This window comes from Bubalus bubalis, chromosome 8, assembly GCF_019923935.1.
Source record: "Bubalus bubalis isolate 160015118507 breed Murrah chromosome 8, NDDB_SH_1, whole genome shotgun sequence".
NCBI classification, from domain to species: Eukaryota; Metazoa; Chordata; class Mammalia; order Artiodactyla; family Bovidae; genus Bubalus; species Bubalus bubalis.
Window position 1 is genome coordinate 75,213,341 of NC_059164.1, and position 11,538 is coordinate 75,224,878.

The 11,538-nt window shown below is 38.3% G+C and overlaps 1 non-coding gene across 1 annotated transcript; it reads left to right on the plus strand.

The window, feature by feature from the left end:
- Positions 1–3,202: 3,202 nt before the first annotated feature.
- Positions 3,203–3,274, plus strand: TRNAR-ACG. Its single transcript has one exon. It is a non-coding gene; the product is annotated as a tRNA-Arg (tRNA).
- The last annotated feature ends 8,264 nt before the right edge of the window (positions 3,275–11,538 follow it).

Here is an 11,538-nt window from a genome sequence, read left to right on the forward strand (position 1 = left end):
AGTTCTATTTTTAATTTTTTCAGGAATGTCAATACCATTTTTGATAGTGACTATATCAGTTTATGGACGTGAGTCTGAGTGAACTCCAGGAGTTGGTGATGGACAGGGAGGCCTGGCGTGCTGCAATTCATGGGGTCACAAAGAGTCGGACACAACTGAGCAACTGAACTGAACTGATATCAGTTTATGCTTCTACCAACAGTGTAGAAGTGTTCCCTTTTCTAAATATCCTTGCCAATATCCATTTGTTATTTCTTGTCTTTTTGATAACAGCCATTCTGAGAAGTGTGAGGTGATACCATAGTAGTTTCAATTGCCTTTCCCTGGTGATTAGTGATGTTGGGCATCTTTTCACGTGCCTGTTAGTCATCTGCATGTCTTCTTTTTGAAAAATGTCTATTCAGGTCCTCTGCCCATTTTTTAAATTGAAGTATACTTGATTTAGAATATTATATTAGTTTCAGATGTACAACATAGTGATTCAATATTTTTATAAATTGTACTCCATTTAAAGTTACTATAGAATATTAGCTATATTCCCTACATTATATATTACATACTTGTATTTTATTTATTTTATATATAAGGCAATGGCAACCCACTCCACTACTCTTGCCTGGAGAACCCCATGGATGGAGGAGCCTGGTAGGCTGCAGTCCATGGGGTCGCTAAGAGTCAGACATGACTGAGCAACTTCACTTTCACTTTTTCACTTTAATGCATTGGAGAAGGAAATGGCAACCCACTCCAGTGTTCTTGCCTGGAGAATCCCAGGGAGGGGGGAGCCTGGCGGGCTGCCATCTATGGAGTTGCACAGAGTCAGACAAGACTGAAATGACTTAGCAGCAGCAGTCTTCTATATACTGTACAGTACTTCTTGATCCCCTAGCCCTATCTTGCCCTTTCCCCCATCCCTCTCCACACTGGTGACCACTAGTTCGTTCTCTATACCTCTGAGCCTGTTTCTGTTTGTTACATTCATTTGTTTGTTTTATTTTTTTAGATTCCACATATAAGTGATAACATCAAAAAACATACTTTCTATGTTTTCTTCTAAAATTTTTATTATTACAGGTTTTACTTGTGAGTCTTTAATCTATTTGAATTTTCTTTTTTAATGGTGTAAGAAAATAGTGCAGTTTGATTATTTTGAATGTAGCTATCCAGTTAAGGAGAGTTATGACCAACCTAGATAGCATATTGAAAAGCAGAGACATTACTTTGCCAACAAAGGTCTGTCTAGTCAAGGCTATGGTTTTTTCAGTGGTCATGTATGGATGTGAGAGTTGGACTGTGAAGAAAGCTGAGCGCCGAAGAATTGATGCTTTTGAACTGTGGTGTTGGAGAAGACTCTTGAGAGTCCCTTGGACTGCAAGGAGATCCAACCAGTCCATTCTGAAGGAGATCAGTCCTGGGTGTTCTTTGGAAGGACTGATGTTGAAGCTGAAACTCCAGTACTTTGGCTACCTCACGAGAAGAGTTGACTCATTGGAAAAGACTCTGATGCTGGGAGGGATTGGGGGCAGGAGGAGAAGGGGATGCCAGAGGATGAGATGGCTGGATGGCATCACCGACTCGATGGACGTGAGTTTGAGTGAACTCCGGGAGTTGGTGATGAACAGGGAGGCCTGGCATGCTGCGATTCATGGGGTCGCAAAGAGTCAGGCACGACTGAGCGACTGAATTGAACTGAACTTATCCAGTTCCCAGCAGCATTTATTGAAGGGGCTTTTTTTTCTCTGAATGTATGATTTCTGTTAGGCTGTACTTTTCCTGGTCCTTCAGCTAGTAAAGAAAATTTTTGTTGGAATTTTTTTGGTCTGTACCAAAGGATGTATCTGGGTTTCTGGCTTCTTCAACTCCAAGTCTGAGATATATGAAGCAAAAAGAAAACCCATGTCACCATGGTGTCATTCCTTGGTTTTTGAGGTCCATGGATGGTCTGTCCTCTCCTTTCCACTTTCAGATTCTTCTTATCCTTGTTTTACATGCAATCATCCGAATTTTCAGTGTAATTAAGAGAAAGAACAGAGAAAAAAATATCTATACATCTTCCTGGAAACAGAAGTCAAAATCTGGAAGCAGATTTTAGTATATATAATAATCATAAAGTATACATAATGATAGTGAAAATTGAAACCTCCCTCATTCTGAGGGGGGGAAAAATTGATTGTTTTTTAACCATGATATCAAGTAAACACCAGAACTGGTTTTAATTCTGTTTACTCAATCAATGACAACACCCCTTAATCTAATCAATCAATGACAACATAACACAGAAAGTCACCAGGTTAATGACCCCAGATTGTAAGCAGCAGTCTTCCTCCAGTAAATACACGTCTTGAACCCAACCAGTAAGTCACAGATCTGCCTTATTGTCTTGCTTCTAAGGCTGTTGACAACCCAGACCCATCATTATAACCAACATAACTGATCCCGATCAACCGCTGGACCCAAAGCTTTCTCTAAGACCTGCATTCCATTGCCTGACTCTTTTTTGCCCTTAAGAAAATTTACACTGATGAAATAGTAAATTGGAAGAAATAATGTATTAAAATACAGTGATTCATAGTTTGTCTTTCTATTTAACTTACATTTCTATTTCATTCAGCAGAAACATTTATGTCTCCCTTGTTCCATATGGCTATGTGAGGAAATAGACTCAAAGCCTTTTAAAAGATTTAATTTCTCTCTCTCTCTCTCTTTCCAGACCTAGGCATTATTCCTAAAAAAAAAATAGAATTAAATTAGGAGAGGAAGCCATGTGTTCCAACTCAGTTCCCACCAAAAACTTGTATTAGGGAATATGGGGAAAATGAGGAGTTATTAATACAATTTTGCAATGTTTTTAGTTTTCTATTACTGTTTATTTTTAGAATCACATAGAAGTAGGGGCAAAGTTGACAGTGATTGGATGGCAGGTTAGGTATCAGGGCATTTCTGGAATAATACCCCATAATGTTCCTCAAAATCATTTAATTAACCTCTAATACCTACCACTGCCTACTCATGTCCTGAACAGATTAGAAAAGATAAAGGGACAAGCAACATACTTGTTGACTGAGCCAGGTAAATCAGACATGCCTGGTAAACTAAATGAACTTGAAGCTTTCTCTTTCTAGACCATATAGGTAGAAATGGAGATGAGATGAACTTCAATTTAAATATACCTTTGTTGTCTTACATTGTAGTTACAATGACTTCCTTGCTGGCTTAGACGGTAAAGCGTCTGCCTACGATGCAGGAGACCTGGGTTCAATTCCTGGGTGGGGAAGATCTCCTGGAGAAGGAAATGGCAACCCACTCCAGTACTCTCGCCTGGAAAATCCCATGGATGGAGGAGCCTGGTGGGCTACAGTCCATGGGGTCGCAAAGAGTTGGACAAGACTGAGCAACTTCCCTTTCCCTTTCTTGTTGTCTACCCTTGGCTACACATTTAAAAGATGTGAAGACACAGAGATTAGCACCACGCCTTAGTGAATTTGCAGTGGCAAGCAAATGTACTGCTATAACTGATATATTTAGTCCTCTGAAAGTGCAAGAAAAGGAGACATCATTTCTGAATTGGTGCAATACGGAAAGCTCTTAGGTGAAATATTGTCTATGACTTTGAAGAATGGGCAGAATTTTGACAGAACAAGCAAAATACACAATGTAGATAAATATGAAAGAGTGATTTGTGGTTACAAACTAGGGTGTGGTCCTTTGCATCTGGAATCACTTAATCTTCATTAAAAAAATGGCAAAAGATGAGACTGGACAGGCAGGATGTAGCCAATTTGTGACTTGCCTTTCATGCAAAAGTCAAGAAATTGGACTTTCAATTCAGTTCAGTCACTCAGTTGTGTCCAACTCTTTGCGACCAACTATAGCATGCCAGGCCTCCCTGTCCGCCACCAACTCCCGAAGTTTACCCAAACTCATGTCCATCGAGTCGGTGATGCCATCTAACCATCTCATCCTCTGTCACCCCTTCTCCTCCTGCCTTCAATCTTTTCCAGCATCAGGGTCTTTTCAAATGAGTCAAAACTCTTCTCATGAGGTGGCCAAAGTATTGGAATTTCAGCTTCAACATCAGTCCTTCCAATGAACACCCAGGACTGATCTCCTTTAGCATGGACTGGTTGGATCTCCTTGCAGTCCAAGGGACTCTCAAGAGTCTTCTCCATCACAGTTCAAAAGCATCAATTATTCAGCACTCAGCTTTCTTTATAGTCCAACTCTCACATCCATACACGACTACTGGAAAAACCATAGCCTTGACTAGACAGACCTTTGTTGGCAAAGTAATGTCTCTGATTTTTAATATACTGTCTAGGTTGGTCATAACTTTCCTTCCGAGGAGTAAGCATCTTTTAATTTCATAGCTGTAATCACCATCTGCAGTGATTTTGGAGCCCCCCAAAATAAAGTCTGTCACTGTTTCCACTGGTTCCCCATATATTTGCCATGAAGTGATGGGACCAGATGCCATGATCTTAGTTTTCTGAATGTTGAGCTTTAAGTCAACTTTTTCACTCTCCTCTTAGTTGTCAATAATCAGAAGATATGGAAAAGAAGTAGGTACAAGCACTCTGGATGTACTCTATCGTAGAAGACAGAGACAGGTTGTATATTGCCACCCTGCTTATTTAACTTATATGCAGAGTACATCATGCTAAATGCTGAGCTGGATGAAGCACAAACTGGAATCAAGATTGCTGGGAGAAATATCAATAACCTCAGATACACAGATGACACCACCCTTATGGTAGAAAGTGAAGAGGAGCTAAAGACCCTCTTGATGAAAGTGAAAGAGTAGGGTGAAAAAGTTGGCTTAAAACTCAACATTCAGAAAACTAAGATCATGGCATCCAGTCCCATCACTTCATGGCAAACAGATGGGGAAACAGTGAGAGACTATTCTCTTGGGCTCTAAAATCACTGCAGCTGGTGACTGCAGCTATGAAATTAAGACATTTGCTCCTTGGAAGAAAAGCTATGACCAACCTAGACAGCATATTAAAAATCAGAGACACTACTTTGCCGACAAAGGTCCATCTAGTCAATGCTATTGTTTTTCCAATAGTCATGTATGGATGTGAGAGTTGGACTATAAGAAAGAAAGCTGAGCACCAAAAAATTGATGCTTTTGAACTGTGGTGTTGGAGAAGACTCTGGAGAGTTTCTTGGACTGCAAGGAGATCAAATCAGTCAATCCTAAAGATCAGCCCTGAATATTCATTGGCAGGACTGATGTTGAAGCTGAAGCTCCAATACTTTGGCCATCTGATGTGAAGAGATGGCTCATTGGAAAAGACCCTGATGCTGGGAAAGATTGAAGGCAGGAGAAGGCGATGACAACAGAGGATGAGATGGTTGGATGGCATCACCGACTCAGTGGACATGAGTTTGATCAAACTCTGGGAGATAGTGAAGGACAGGGAACCCTGGTGTGTTTTAGTTCATGGGAGTCACAAAGAGTTGTACATGACTGAGTGACTGAACAGAAACAACAGAAGACAGAGAAGAACAGGGAGATCCTGGAGCCAGGGAGAGCAGTGGAAAACACTTTTCCAACAGTCCAGGTGAGAAATGAACCATGAGTGTGGAGTTGTATGAGAGATGGCTTGAGATGGAATCAATGGGAGTCGATTCATTTGGGGTTGAAAGGGAAGAATCACAGTGAAGGGAAGAGTCAGACTTCTAGTCCAGACATGTGGATGAACCATTAGTCAGTCAAGAATCATTCTTTTGAAATATAATTGAGCATAAAACTGGATAAAGCACTACCTATTTTAATCTCACTTATGAAAACCTATTATTTCTACATCTGATGTGTCCTTGCTAAATACACAGGCTTTCAAACTCTAGTATACATTAGTAATCTTGCCTTATCCAACATTGGACAAAGATGCTAATCCACTGCTGCCCATGGCACTGCTGTGCACAGATGGAGTTCAGAGTAACGTGTTATTTTCCTAAAATGGAAACTGAGGCTTCAAGAGGCTGACTGGTTTCTCCAAAGCCAAGTGGTTTAAGTGGCTAAAATAGAGTTGAAACCAATTTCTTTGCTGTTAAATTCTAAGGTGTATCTGCTACAGCCTATGATGAGCATCACACAAGTAACTCAAATTCAGTCTTGACTGGTCTCTACTAATGATTAGAAAAACATCTTTTATATCCAAATTCAAAGCATAATCACTTATCTTTTGTAAGCTATGTTATTCTTTAATATTCATGCATTTGCAATTTTCTAGAATTGAGTTTAAATAATATTTGAATTTTGTTATTGATATAAACATGATATATAGCATGTTAATATAAACATTCATAGCAATACAAATGAGATTACTTTGATTAAAAAATAAGATTAATCAAATTTTTGAATTTTGTCACTAGGAAAACATATAGTGAAAATCTCTTACTACCTCTCTTCTCTGTAGCCAAGTTCCAGTCTCCAGTCTTGTGGAGAGGTTGGCTGCCTCACTCAAGTTCCTCTCAATTTCCTTTATCTTTTAAAATCTTGGAGCTCACTGGTGTTGGGAAGCATGATATTTCTGGGACTGTTCTTCCCTCCACATTTGCAGCCCAGATTTGAGCTCAAGCCATAGCTGAGCATCTGGACTCCATTTTCAGAAACTTTCACAACACAATCCAGCTCTTCTCTTAAAATAATTCTGTTATCATCTCAAATGACAGTGTCTCAAGTCTTCTCAAGACCTTTATGGGGGAATTTGAAAGCAATTGCTGTCAAAAGTGTCAGAAAATGCCAAAGAAATCATTAACTCACTGTGGAGGGTTGCCAAACAAATCTAATTGTTGGAGTCTCACAGACTTCAAAGTGCTTTTAACTTATGACTAAAGGTACTAAAGGAAAAATGGGATAGGATTTCACTTTTATTTTGTTTTTTTTTCTTTTATTGTTGATATTGTTGTTTTAATTACACATATCTTCAGAGCAGCTTTATGGGAAAATTCAAATTCCCAGGAAGCTGGAAATTAGATCAGAAAAAAACAAACAATGACAAAAAAGAATATTGTGTTTTGTTAGGAAATTCCACAACAAGCAACCTCCTATGTGCGTTCATGTGTGCATGCTAAGTCGCTTCAGTCCTGTACGACTCTTTTTGAAACCTATGGACCATAGCTCACCAGGCTTCTCTGTCCGTGGGATTCTATAGGCAAGAATACTGAAGTAGTTTGCCATATCTTCCTCCAGGGGATCTTCCCAGCTCAGGGATCAAATCCACATCTCTTATGTCGCCTGCATTGGCAGGCAGATTCTTTACCACTAGTGCCACCTGGGAAGCCTAACTTCCAATAAATTTTGTAAGGAATATGTTTTGTGTGTAATGAAAAGCTTGGGTGTTTCACATGGGAGAAGTTGAACACTGCTCCCTCTTCACCAACGCCTGGATATTGAACCTCATCTGTATAAGGTAAATGACAGTGAAGTGGAGCACAGAGTGGTTATATAACATCCCTTTACAAGGACACAAATTTATAAAGATGGGCTTCCAACTGTAGTGCAGGCAGTCCAGTGACTCCTCTAAAGATCATTTCTCCTTTGTTAGTGAATTTCCTCTTCAATGAGTCAGTCCAGAGTCCAATCCTAATTTATACAACCAGTGCTGCTATAAATTCATAATTTTAAAAACTAGAAAGATATTTATATGTTTGAAAATTAAGGAATACTGTTTTAAATATCATATAGTTCAATGAAGAAATCAAATTAGAAATTAAAAATATTTTCAGTCAACTAACACACACACACACACACACAAAACCTACATAGCAAAATTTGTAAGAAACAGCAAAAACTGTTTAGAGGAAATGTGTAAACTTAGAAAAAATGAAATTAACATTTAATATACTAGAAAGGAACAGCAACATTAACCCAAGAAAATTAAAGGATAAAAATAATAAGCATAAGAATAGAAATTATTAAAAAGAAAACTAATGATAAAAATGACAAAAAAAAAAAAATCCCAGTATTTGTTCTTTTAAAGAGTAATCAGTTAATAACCCTTGGTAAGCTTTATCCAGAAAAAAATAGAGAAAAATAAAAATAATCATGCTTAGGAAGGAAAACTGCCACATATGCTGCAGACACTGAAACTACAATAAGTAGTCATGAACAAATGCAAGTCATAACTTCAAACATCTAATGGAGTGGACAAGTTCAAGAAGAATTGATTCCAATACATTTTCATGCATTATCTGTTTAAAGATTGGCACTTTTCTCCCCCGTCATTTTCTTCATGTTCAACTAAATACGTTATACCTTCTCAAGCAGTCCTTTCGTGTCTCAGTCTCTCTTCATTTTTTTATTCTCTTAGACTTTCTGTTGTTATTTGCTGCTGTTTAGTCACTAACTCATGTCCAACCCTTTTGTGACCCCATAGACTGTAGCCCAACAGGCTCCTCTTTCCATGGGATTCTCCAGACAAGAATACTGGAGTGGGTTGCCAGTTCTTTCTCCAGGGAATCTTCCCAACCCAGGGATTGTACCTGGGTCTCCAGCTTGGCAGGTGGATCCTTTACCACTAGACCACCAAGGTTTTGTGGTTTCCCAAGTGGCTTTAGTGGTAAAGAACCCGCCTCCCAAAGCATGAGACATAACAGACAAGGGTCTCTTACATCTCAACCACCTCTCAACCATGGGACCTCCAAAGAGTCCCCAGACTTCCATTGCAAGAGGCACGAGTTCAATCCCTGGTCAGGGAAATGGGATCCCACATGCCAGTTCAATGTGGCAAAAAAATAATAATAATAATAATAAGATCTATACTGAAAATCAGGAAACCCACATGTGCATTCTGAACTTATTGAGCACTACCTGTATAGACTCAGGCTGTTTTTTTCCACTTCTTTTCTGATCCTTCCTTTGTTCTCTCATATATAAATTAAGACCAAAAAAAAAAAAAAAAAAGAAACTGATTAGTATAAACAGGGAAGATGATTGAACAACGCTGTATGTTGATATAATTTTCAGTGGCAAAGCACTATTTGAAGAAATGGTAGAGCATACTTCTTGAATGGCATGAAGTAAAATGTTTATCACATGGACAAGTTCCATAATGTCACATTTGGATTTATACTTCTATCTACTAAAGACATAAGCATTCTAATCTGTTTCTATTTTATAATAATGACAACTTTAAAGTGCACTTGTAAGATTTCTTGGCAATGAAAAAATGTAGCCCTACTTCCTAAACTACTGAAATGACCAACATTTTAAAATGGGTCATAAATGTTGTTCATTTTAGAGTTTTAGAAAGTATACAGCAAAAGTTGGAAATGAAGCACTGCTTGAAAATTCAAAAATGGAGTATGCCATCCATTTGTATGTATCTCTACTGTTTTATAATGTATTTCTTTACATAGCTTTTTAATGGTTACTCTAGGCATTGTAGAGCTTCCCAAGTGGTTCTAGCGGTAAAGAACCTGTCTGCCAATGCAGGAGACATAAAGAGACACAGGTTCGATCCCTGGGTCAGGAAGAGCCCCTGGAGAAGGGCATGGCAACCAACTCCAGTATTCTTGCCTGGAAAATCCCATGGACAGAGGAGCCTGACAGGCTACAGTCCACAGGGCTGCAGAGTCAGACACACTGAAGTAACTTATCATGCACTAAGCATTATAGTCTCTCTCTCTAATTTGTTACAGTTCACTGATATCAGCATTTATCAGTTTGAGTGAAGTATAGAAATCTTTACTCTCTTCATATGCTCTATCCTATGCTGTTTATAATAAGCCTTAAATATTTTTACAACTACATCAGACAGTGTTATAATTTTTGCTTAGCAATCAAGCATGTTTTAGGAAACTCAATAAGAAAATATATTTTACATATTTAAGATTATTCTTTCTATAATTCTTTATTCTTTCCTAATATTCCAAGACATTTTCATTTCCTTTCCTTTTTTCATTTCATTTCTGTTTAGAGAAGATCTTTCTCTGTTAGAATAGATCTATTGGTGACAATTTCTCTTATCTTTCATCATCTGAGAAATCTTTGATTATCACTTCCTTCTTGAAGGATGTTTTCACTGGATACAGTATCTTGGGTCAATTTGTTGTTGTTGTTGTTTGTTTGTTTTCTTTTCTCTTCTTTATTTTTCTGGTGCCTGAAACATGTAGCCTCTGGTTTACAAAGTTTCTCTCTAATGTGTCTTGGTGACATTTTCTTTTGATTTATCTTGTTTGGGGTTTGACATTTTTATCGAATATGTAAGTTTATGTCATTTGCTAAATTTGCTAAGTTTTCAGCTACAATTCTTTTGAGTACATTTTCAGCCCTACTGTTTTTATTCTCTCCTGCCAGGACTCTGATGACAGAATTGTCAGCTCTTTTGTAAAAGTCTCACATCCTTGAGTGTTTCTCCATATTCTGTGTTGTCCAGAATGGATATTTTCCACTGTCCTATATCAAGTTGACCAATTCTTTCCTCTGTACTCTTCACTGGTTTTCGAGCCATTGAGTTTTTTGTTTTGGTTTTTTTATTGTTGTTATTGTTGTTCTTTTTTCACATTGGTTATTGTATTTTTCAGTTTTAAAAAAATCCATTTGGTTTTTCTTTAAATCCTCTCTCTTTTTCTGAAGCTTTCTGTTTTTTATTATTTTTGTTACAAGCATGTCCATAATTGCTTATTGAAGCATTTTTATGATTTATGAATTTTCAAGCAAGTATTTTTTATGAAATTTACTTGAAAATTACAGTCAGAACATTCTAATATCTTTGGCATCTTGGTGTTGATTTCTCTTTACTGCATTCCTTTCATTCAAGTAGAGATTTTCTTGGTTCTTGGTATTATGAATAATTTTTAATAGAAAACTGAGCATTTACAGTATTATGCCACTCTGAATCTTACTTTAAATCTATTTTAACTGACTTTTTCTATAACTTCTCTAAGAGAAGAAGGGTTGGCACTACTATTTTATTGCCTGGTGGTGGTAGACGTGTAGGATGGCTCACTTGGCCTCTATTAGCATCCATCAGAGGAGGTTTCCCTGTTCTTGCTGGTTGGGAAAATGGTTTCAGCTCTCTTAAGAGTCTCCACTGATGGGGCAGGACTGCCTCATTACAGCTGCTTCATAAGTGGCCTCCATAGACAGCAAGGGTTGAGGAGGTAGCCCCTGTATACTGATCCTTTCTGCTGGATCTCCTCTGATAGGGCCGTGGGGAGTTGCAAGGACACATGGTGACTGCCAGCAGAACGGAAATCCGGGTTTCCCTTGTGACCACTACTGACAGGGGTGGGGATGAAAGTACCAGTTCCCTCCCCCCATTTACTGAACATCCTCCCCATGTTCAGTAAATGACCTCACCTCTGACTACCTAGAGAAAATAGTGGACATGAGATGAGTAGTCTTCTCTCTTACTGATGCCAGTATGATATGAATTACCATGCAAAATAAAGTTCACTGCACTGACATACAATGCTATAAATCAGTTATGAATGTGGGTCCTCAGTCCTACATAAAAATCCTCTGAGGCAGGGCTTCTTTGACTGTTGTGAATGAACAGAACTTACATATCCAACTGCCCTTAA